Genomic DNA, 10,423 nt, shown 5'->3' with positions numbered 1-10,423 from the left:
ATGTTATGCAAGTTGCTCTAATACCACTGTAAGATTATACAAATGCAAAAGCAGAATTTCAGGAAACAATTTCCTAACATTTATCCTAGGAACACATGCATAAGATAATATAAATCTACACTTTTTAAAAAACCCAAACCTGGTTTACTATAGCTGTAACAGTGTTTTTCAGCTATTCTGCCCATTTTACCCTTGGCTTTGATTCTTACCACTCCCGAGCCATTTTGGTTCATCTACCAGTTTTTTCTCCCTCTGTCTCCCACACTCATATCCCCCGTGCTCCTCATTCTCCAGTTCTACATCACTCTTGTTCCTTTCCAATTTTTCATCATCAATAATAATCGGTTATGGCAAAATCCACCTTCTTTGGGAACCGTAACCCTAGCCAAAACAATCACCATATTACCTCTTTTGAGAAAGCAATTAGCTTATCAAATCAAATCAAATCGACAACAATGGCACTCAAAAATTCATTCCGGCTGATACGGACACTTAGCAGGTAAGTTGCCCTGTTCATTATTCGGATTTTTTTCTTATATGTTAACTATTGAGGTGGATTATTGATTGTGAGTGAAATTATTCTTTGGGTTTAAATTGATTGCATGCAATGATTTGGGACTTTTTTTCTTATTTAGGTTTAATTTATTTGCATGGAGTAATTTGGGGCGATTTAAATTTCTGGTTATTTGCATGCTTTGCTTTAATGTTTTAAATTAATACCCGACAAGGTAAGTTTTTTAAAAATTTGATTGTGTTATTTCGAATTTTGCACTCCATTTGGTACTATTTTTTTTGTTACCTTAATTTGTTGTTTTAATTTTATACTGAGTAGTTTGTATTGATATGGTATTAACTATGGTGGACACTAATTACTTGTGCATCATCAATATGCACGAAGAGGAAGAGGGATGATAGAGTTGATGACCTAATGTTGTTCTTGACAAAGCTTAAACATGCATGCGCAAGACCATTTTTCTTGGGTAATTTTTTGAACTTTTTGCTAATGTTAAACTTACCGTGTCTATCTCTCATTTAGCATACTTACCTTGTAGATTGGTAAGTTACAAATGTTGGATAATTTGTCGGTGTTTTTCTTATGTAAGGATTTAATTTTTTGCTGATTGACTTTAATCTTTGATTGTGATGGTAGTTTTTGCTTTTGATTTTGCTTTAATTGTGATGGTAGATTTAGCCGAGTTACTGATAGTCTTCAAAGGTTCTTTCTTTTTCTATTATTTTATTTTTTCGGATTTCGGATTTCATGTAAAGGTCGTTGCCAAATCCACAACCCATTCCTGCTGGGTCGGCATTTGGTTGTCTCATGCGAGTATATCATATTGCACTAACAAAAGATGAGAGAATTGATTTATAAACCGCGTGAGTTACTCTTTCTATTGTCGATTGTTTAGGCTCATGAAGTGAGAACATGATGAAATAGTTCATTATTCTTTCTGTTGTGCTGAACTCGTAAAACTGGCCATGGTCCATGGTCCATGATATTGAATATCGTTTCATGGTCCTGAATCAGCCGCTTGATCTCGATTGTTGCTTAAGTTTTGCTCCTAATGCGATAAATGCAGTTACGTTTACCTTTGAAACCTTCACAAATTTATTTTGTGATTATATGTATGAAAAAGAGAAATATTAACTTCAAGTTCATTTGTTTATCTTTGATTAAAATACTCTTTAAAAAGAATTAAAAAGGTAAACAAATGATTGAAATGGAGGGAATATAAGATTTAGTTTATAGGATACAACCAGCCCTAAAGTCAGGATTTAGACTGAGGAAGAGCCAGTCCATAAGTCTGAAACTAAGAATAATATTCATAGCACTAGCTGTCATACAGCTTTGATATTGCAATCTCATAGGACAATATTTTGCTATTGCTGGAATGTTGTTCATTTCATAGCACTAACTGCCTTGGTGTCATACCTGTTTTTATGTGGTTGCAGACTTTATCCGATGATGTTAAATTAAGAGGTGATATCAATGTCTTGCTTTTGGGCGAGCCTTCTACTGGCAAATCACAGGTTAATTTATGTCATCTTTCTATATTCCTTAAGGGTCAGCAATTATATTCCTGCAACAGTGATCATAAATTCCCATTTTTGTAAATCAAGTTTCTAAAATTTGTTGAGAAAACCGCTCCCATCGCCGTGTACACTTCGGGTAAAGGTTTTTCAGTTGCTGGTGATTAGAGAGACACTGGAACAATATGTTTCAACAGTAAAAATATGTATCTTTGATAAGTTGTGCTGAAGTATTTGAAATAACATCTTCTGATTTACGGTTTCCCTGATATGAACTGATTATACTTCTGCAGCGTGAGTTTTATCTCGAAGGAGGTGCAATGGTCCTCGCAGATAGTGGTGTTGTCTGCATCGATGAGTTTGACTTGATGAAAATCAAAGATAGGTTTGTCAAAGAGAACTTTGACATGGATTTGATAATGTTCCTTTTAAAACTTGCCTTTAAATGCTTCTGTCAGTGAGGTGGTCCAGGGTTTCTATTCATGAAGCTATGGAACAACAAACAATTTCCATTGCTAAAGCAGGAATAAAAACTGTTCTTAATTCGAGAACATTTATGCTTGCTGCCGCTAACCCTCTCATTCATCAACCTCCCTGTAACTTTTTTACTTTTCATCAATATGGTATATGTAAGATTATTATTATTTGGTAAAAAAATATACTCCATATATCATAAATTATGATGGTATATTATTAACTTATACTCCCTCCACACACTTATGTTCTCCCATTTCAATAAAATACTCCTCACATATATTAGAGAAATGAGAAGAACTCTTTTTTGCGGAGGGAGTAATATAGTAAGTAGGTCTTGGTTTGGGAAGTGCTGGTAGCGATTGTTTCTTTGGTGAATAATTCAGCTGAAGGTTTCTTTTTCGAGTGAGGAAGTCATGAGTTAACATTGAAATTCTTTGTGAGGTGTATATTTGTACGAGCGATTCCCGAGTATTATATATTGTGAGTTTGTGACAACACCGGTGAGACTCTTTTGAATAATAGTTGTTTTCATTTATACGTGGAATAATACTATAACAACTTTTAAAATTGATTAAAAATCCAACTAAAAGTGTTGTGGCTTTCATTATATGGCATGTATTGTTTGCATTAATTTTCTCAGTTGCAAGGATGGTTGGAGGTCCCTATCTTGCATATGTCACGCTGATCCGCTGAAAATCCGCTTCTAATTAAGGTAATTACTTAATATTCTGAAAGCGTAAAACTACATCCTTTTTATATATGGTCGATCTAAACTCATAATGTAAATCATTTATTCAGATAATGGCATCGGGGTTACAACTTGTGAGCGCATTTGATTGATAAATGAATAAAAAAAATAGATAAATACAGATCTGATACGAGATGAAAGAGGCATTTTAAAAAATTCAGCAAGTAAATAAGTTTGAATGGAAAGAGATGTTACTTGGAATGTATATGATCATTGGGTGCACACCCAAACATTACTTGCTAGATTATGGAGTTTGCCTGAAAGGTGAACATTGGAGAGGCATTCTTAGAAGATAGTTTCAAAGGATACACTAGCAAAATATTAATGTAGCTATGTAACGAACAATAGAATCGCAATAGTAAGCAAATGAGTGTTATGAGTCTTGTATACGTTGGTTTCTAACTACATTCGGTATTTACACAAACAAGTAATATATCTGGACTACTAAGAAGCAGTACCTAGACCCTCCCCTTAGAGGCAGGCCAAGATCTGAAGATCTTAATAAGGGAGAATTTGAAAAGAGGTAGGTAATATGCACTGATATACTCAAAAATAAGATATGCTACATGAATGATGGTGTGATTGAAGGGAACAGATCTGGTAGATAATCTAAAACCTTCATTTCGTGTAGGAGAGGAGTTTGTAATTAGTACCTTCAATTAATGGAGAAACCACTACCCATTCTTCCCCTTCCAACTCTCTCCACAACAATCACCACTGCACCACCTATTGTTTACGTACTACGTAGATAATTTCCCTTGGTTGTAGCCTCCATTATTGTTTCAACTAATTTCCTCAATTGAAACAGAGCCAAAAAGAAACTGTCGCGAGATAAGCCAACTATACTTATCAAAGAGATGGGGTCTGAAAGAGAAGTAGGAAATGTGTAACTATTTTATTGTTAGGCTTTAGCCAGTATGCATGACAACACGTGTCCACATTGTTTTCAGCTCCAAAGTTTTGGTCCAACAAGGTCATCGTTGGCCTTAAGGCCTATATACTTAGCTAGGAAACTTTCAAGAATTATAAGTTTTCACCCACCTCAGCAGTTTCCATCCAGAAATTTTTATATGTTCTGTCAGCAATGGGGTCTTGGATCTGATTAATCTGCGAGAGTGGCGTCCACTTCTAATTTAATTAAAAATTGCATTCACAGACTGTACAAAGTAGATAAAAAAAATGCCAACCTCTTTAACAGAAAGGCCAAGATGAGTCCACAATGTAACTCGGAGATTCCTGCTAAATTTCCCAGTCATCCAAGATTGTCCATTTATTAATGATTCTACAAATTCTTTATCTTCAATGACTATTCCAATCTATACAAATGGATGATAAACATTAATATCAGACTTTTTGCCGAATCTTGCTGATTGCTTCTCCCATTTCATCACCTCCAGAATGAAACAAGAGTCTGCATCTGAGGTATTCTAATTTGCAATTTGTATCTCTGTAGACTTCCTGCTCAAGCTTATGTTTTTTACTTCTATAGTAATATTGGTCTTTGGACAGAGTATTGTTAGATGACGGTATAGTGTAGGTCGAATAACAGCTGTTTAGAACACGATTATATGGTTTATGCTTTGGTCGAGTGACCCTCGAATTAGGTTGCCCTGAGTGCTTTATATTTTACCCGATGGCATTTTATTAATTCAAACGTGTTTCCCGATCACACATACCTTCAGTTTTTGTTTTAATGCGGGATAGAAATGGGAATGATATAGTACATTTTAGGCAAAAGTATGTACTCATGTTATGTATGCTGTCAGTTTGGTATTTCGCCATAGCTTGAGAATCAGTAGTTCGAATTGCCAAGTGATTTGAAACGTCAGAATCTTCTTGCCCTTACTCAAGTGCTATACGTGAGCAACATGAAGTCGCACTCTTTATCCTATACTTTACCATTGGACTGTCCATTTTATGATTTCTCCCTCCTTCGTTATATTGGTCACAAACTCACAGTGAACCTAGACATTCTGATCATTTTTAGTAATAAATTGGAGCTTCTTTTCGGCTTGGAAAGAGGTATCATACAGTAGAAAGGTCATAATTATAGAAGACTATTTTATATTTGATTCAATAATTGAGTTTCTAGACTGACATGAGAAGGTTGATGTGTCGTTCCAGGTTCACCATGACTAGCTTGCTTGAACATATTGGCCAATTGCGAAACTACTAAAATATCTACGCAATTTTTCGGTAATAGAACTGCATATGATATCATCAACATAAGTCAATTCCTTTTTCGACTTCATATTCTTCTTAACGGAGGTTGCCGTCATTGTATTTCTTACTCTTTTCATGACGTTTGTTTATTTTATTATGGAATTGGTTTAGTCATAGATTTCCCTTTTATTTATTTTTTTAAGAATTCGTAAACCCTATATATGGCCATATATTCCTATGGTGTGTTGGTCTTTGTTCAATTGTGTGTCATTTAATAGCTATATGTCTTGTACTTGGCAACCTATATGGCGTATAAAGAGGCATGGGAAGGGGAAGAGGAAGAGGAAGGAGAAAAGTAGGAGGAGACGGTAATGTAGGGCCGGTGTAAGGAGGTGGAGGCAAAGGACGTTTTTTAACCAATTTTCATTGATTTATTTGGTAGGCTTTGAACACTACTTTTTGTTTTTGAGATAGATTTCATGTTTGTGTTGTTTAGTGATCAAGGATGTTGAATTATAGTTTAATAAGGATTTGTTTTAACTTCTGAGGTGGTTATAGATGTGAAAGAGTTCACAGATGCCAATTCAAGAGACCTTGTATTAGCTAGGCTAAATAGTTACAGAAATGCAGAAAAATAAAGTTGTGACATAGAGACCATATATTAGCAATTCCCGAGTATTATATATTGTGACAACACCAGTGAGACTCTTTTGGATCATTTATATCTGTATTGTTCAGTCTCCTTCAGTCATAAGTAGTACATCATGTGTAGTACATCATTTAGCCCTGACACCTGAATTATGCATCATATACTCCTCGTGAAATTTTAAGTGTTTCACCTCCCTATTACTGATGTAATAGGATAAATTTTCTGACACATGGCGTGTTGCTCAGGGAAGTGATGGACGATCCTCCACTATCCAAGTACAGGTACTACGTAGAACTGTTTTATGTAATTTTTCACATCATTAGGCAATAAAAATTGTGTATAATTATGTCTGTAAAGTTTTTCTCCATAATCATTGATCAAAGGTTTTTGAAATTTGGTTTATGTGTTTGGAATTCTTAGCCCATTAATGACCTTTATCTTCTTTCTAATTTCTACTAGGTAGCCATTGGAGTATAAAAAGCTTCTAACGGAAATAATTTGGTTCATTAGTTTCTCAGAAATGTTCAGCTAAAAAAAGACGGAAAAAAGCTAAAAGAGTTTAAGAATGCCAAATGTTTGAACTTTGTAAAGACGACCACATGTTCTAATGACTTTGTACGGGGGTTATAATGTTACATTGTCATTACCATTTTTCTTTAATTATTATAATTGGTAATTTCCCTCTTGACCTCACAAATGCCTTTAATTTTGGTTAATTTCTGAAACTGGTGAATTTATTGCATTTCTTATAATTTGTATGATGGTTTGGGAAGGTGGATAAATGTATGGCAAGGCTGCAAGAATTGCAGTACACAGCAACAGAAGGAAACAAAGTAGCAAATGGAGTAAAACTTAGTTCAAGGAGTACAAAATCTTACTTTAAAACAAGCCTTGGATACAAAGCAAGAATCTATCATGAGGTACATATTATTTCACCCATTTGTGTAAACTTTGTTTTCTTTCAAAGGACCAGTACTAACCTGAAATTTAGATTCGATATTCCAATGGTATCTATCAAACATAGGTTGGATATGCCAATGATATTTGGTGTCAAGTATATATACTGTGCTTTCATAAAAAATTCAAAATGTGCAGCAAGACAATGGAACATTTAAAGCAGTGCAAAATCTACTCCATACATCAGCATTATCAATCGAAGTGGGCCCAGTTGCAATGCCATAGGTAATGTCCTCTAATGGGGATTAAAGAAGGTGAACGGGAAACTCTCCCAGAAACACCGGAGAGTAATGCTACAGAAGCGTGTACCTGCAGCATCAAGGGAAACTCCAAGGTGAAACACTAGCTGCAGCAAGGGAAACTCTGCAATCTGCACCTCTGCACAAATTTAGTGTCGTTGCCAAACGACAACACCTATTCAGATCAAAGATAGATCACAGACTCAAACAGACAAACATATGCCCTGGCCACTGAACCACTAAACTCGAATAGGAGTCGAGAAAACACCTGCTCCGGATACATCAACTGGCATATACACTACCCTGTGATTAGAACAGCATACCCACAACCACCCCATTGACCATTAACTCTATGTAGGTCACATGTATATTATGAACTACTATGCTAATCTTTAGTTTCCTTTGGTTCGTAGTAACTAAACAATACTTTTGTATAATTCCCACTTCAAGCACGTTATCACAAGTCACAACATTAGTGTCTTGGGAGCACCCATGCCTTTTGATCCCACTATAAACACTTTTACGTTTTGCTTTCCCGTATAAATCATGTGTTACTTATGGGTATTCCCAAATCATACCACACTGTTGTTGGCATGTTGCATCATGTTGTTTGCCTTTAATTACAAGTATTTTATTACTTCAACGCATCTTTATTCTCAAGTAGTCTGCACCTAAGTCGGGCCATACATTAATCTCAACTGAATTCCGCCTAGCATTTCACCAAATTGGGGCACCGCGCCCGAGCAACAACTAGTCATAATAAAAGGCGAAAAGAATATTTACCTCTTGAAGCATAAATTCCACAAATAACTTATATAGAAGATTTATTTACAGTTGTCAAAAAAAAAAAAAAAAAAAAACTTATATAGAAGAGAGCTGAGAGTACCACTTGTTGCCCCTCTGCTCGGTCCACAAGCACAACCCTGAAACCCACGTTTGCTAGAACGGAAGAGAAGGATCAATATCACTCTCTTACTTTTATGGGTGCTTGCGGTATATGGGAAGGACAATATGTTTTCTTCCTTGTGGTTTCTTATGGAAAAACATCATCATCATTTTCCATCACCCTGAAACCCTTTATATATAGTATCACATACCATAATAGAGTCTAGGTAAAATAATGAAAGAACTCCAATTCCTTTCCTAAAACCGATGCCTCATATATGTTCCCTTATAGAACTAATATTTCCTGATTGTTCTTATATGTATGACCTCATAGGATTATATTATTTTAGTCATTAGTCCAATCTTATTGTGATTAATTACCATAATTATTCTCTTGGAATCAATTATGATTTACTAAAATAACATAATAATTATCTCTATAAAATATTCTATATTATATTTGGTAATTGCCGGAAATGTCATCGGACATAATCCTTCATGAAGAGGCAGTTACGGAGATTAAAAATGGAATTATGATTGATAAGGGAGAGTGGTTAGGAAAGTGTTTGGTGGATGTAAAGGGAAATTACGTGTGACTTGTGTTTACATTATCCGTGCTATCGTGTCAATTCTTTTTTTTTTATTTTTTTTATCTGTAAGTCTAAATAAAGAAGAGATATAATCCCTTATATTCTAGGATTAATTAACGAGAATAATCCATACTATCGGTGTGCTTCTCATATTATACCAAACTATGCATTAACTCACTTTAATCCGAACTATCCCTACACCATTCTCTAATTGCACTTGTCCAATTTTTTACCTACAAATTCCGGTAACATGCATTTTTTTTTAAATAATCAGTCTTCTTCTTTATAACAGTCTTCCTTCTACCTCTTTCTTCTTGTTCTTTCTCCATTATTGGTTCTTTCTCTTCTTAATTTTTTTTCCCAAATAATCATATTCATCTTATAACTTAGTTCTCCCCCCAACTGGTATTTTTCAGTAGACGAAGTCGATTTCCATAGATACAAATACCCAAATGCCGCCATGGAAATTGCACAACAAATATAAAATACCCACCATTGTAAAGTATGCTGGAGACATCTTACTCTAAACTTCCCAAATTGACGCTTTGGCAAATTCCCATCATTTTCAACCCAAACAACAATGAATAAAAACCCACAAAATCAAATCTTCCTACAAAGATAAATATTATAATCATCGACAATTTCAATTTTAATTCTTTGGGTACTAATGAGAAAAAATCGAATTTTGATACCATCATTCATAATACGCCATGGTGCATCTGGTGGTGGAGCACCGCTGAAGTATCTTCAACTAGCTGTGATGGTGGTCGTTGGTGGCGACACGAGCAAGGAAACTTCGTGGCGAGTCGTGTTTCGCCAATGGTGGTCGAATTGATGGCCGAATGTTCTGAATTGTAGGTTGGTTTGACTTTGGCCTCCGAGTCGAGGTGGAGAACCAAGTAGTGACTCATTTCTAGCCTCGTGGAACGTGATCGAGTTGTCCCTGTTGCTGCTGTGGTCGTCCATCTGGAGCTTGTTGGTGAGAGTAAGCAGGTTGATCGATTGAAGAGAAGGGCAAAGGGCGAATTCAGTTTCAGCACCGCATCGGAATTGGAGCAATTTACAGCAGCCATGGTGGAGCTTGAATGGGAATGTAATGGTGTTTGCTGATGAATTTTGATGCCACCATTCATAATAAATATTGAATTCCGATGCTATTGGGAAAAAAATACTAAATTTTGATGCTAAGAAAACCACAAAAATTGAGTTTTGAAGAGAAAATAGAGGGAAGAAAAGAGTGTGTTAGTGTAGAAGAAGATGAATCTGAACCATCTATTAGAATGTTTCAGGTAAGAACAAAAAAATGGACAAATTAATTTATGTGAGGAAGAGAAAAAGAAAATGGCGGAAATTAATGGTGAAGACGAAAAAGGAGAAGGAACACAAGGGTTACCCGTTCTTTAGGTAGCCGGTCAGTTAGGTGCAATATAGGAAGAATGTAGGATAGTTTGGATTACAGAGGGTTAATGCATAGTGTGGAGTAATATAAGAAGGGCACCTATAGTATGGATTATTCTCATGAATTAATCCTATATTCTAAATAACCCTTCCCTATTTCCTTTTTTCACAATACATTCCCTATTTTTATTTTTGGAAATGTTTGTTTGGTCCAAATTTAATTGTATGGTGGGTAGTGTGTTTGTGTAGTCCAAATTTAATTATATGGCGGAGTATTGTGTTTTCT

The sequence above is a fragment of the Silene latifolia genome, chromosome Y (assembly GCF_048544455.1).
Source record: "Silene latifolia isolate original U9 population chromosome Y, ASM4854445v1, whole genome shotgun sequence".
NCBI classification, from domain to species: Eukaryota; Viridiplantae; Streptophyta; class Magnoliopsida; order Caryophyllales; family Caryophyllaceae; genus Silene; species Silene latifolia.
Note: the sequence above shows the minus strand (reverse complement) of the source record.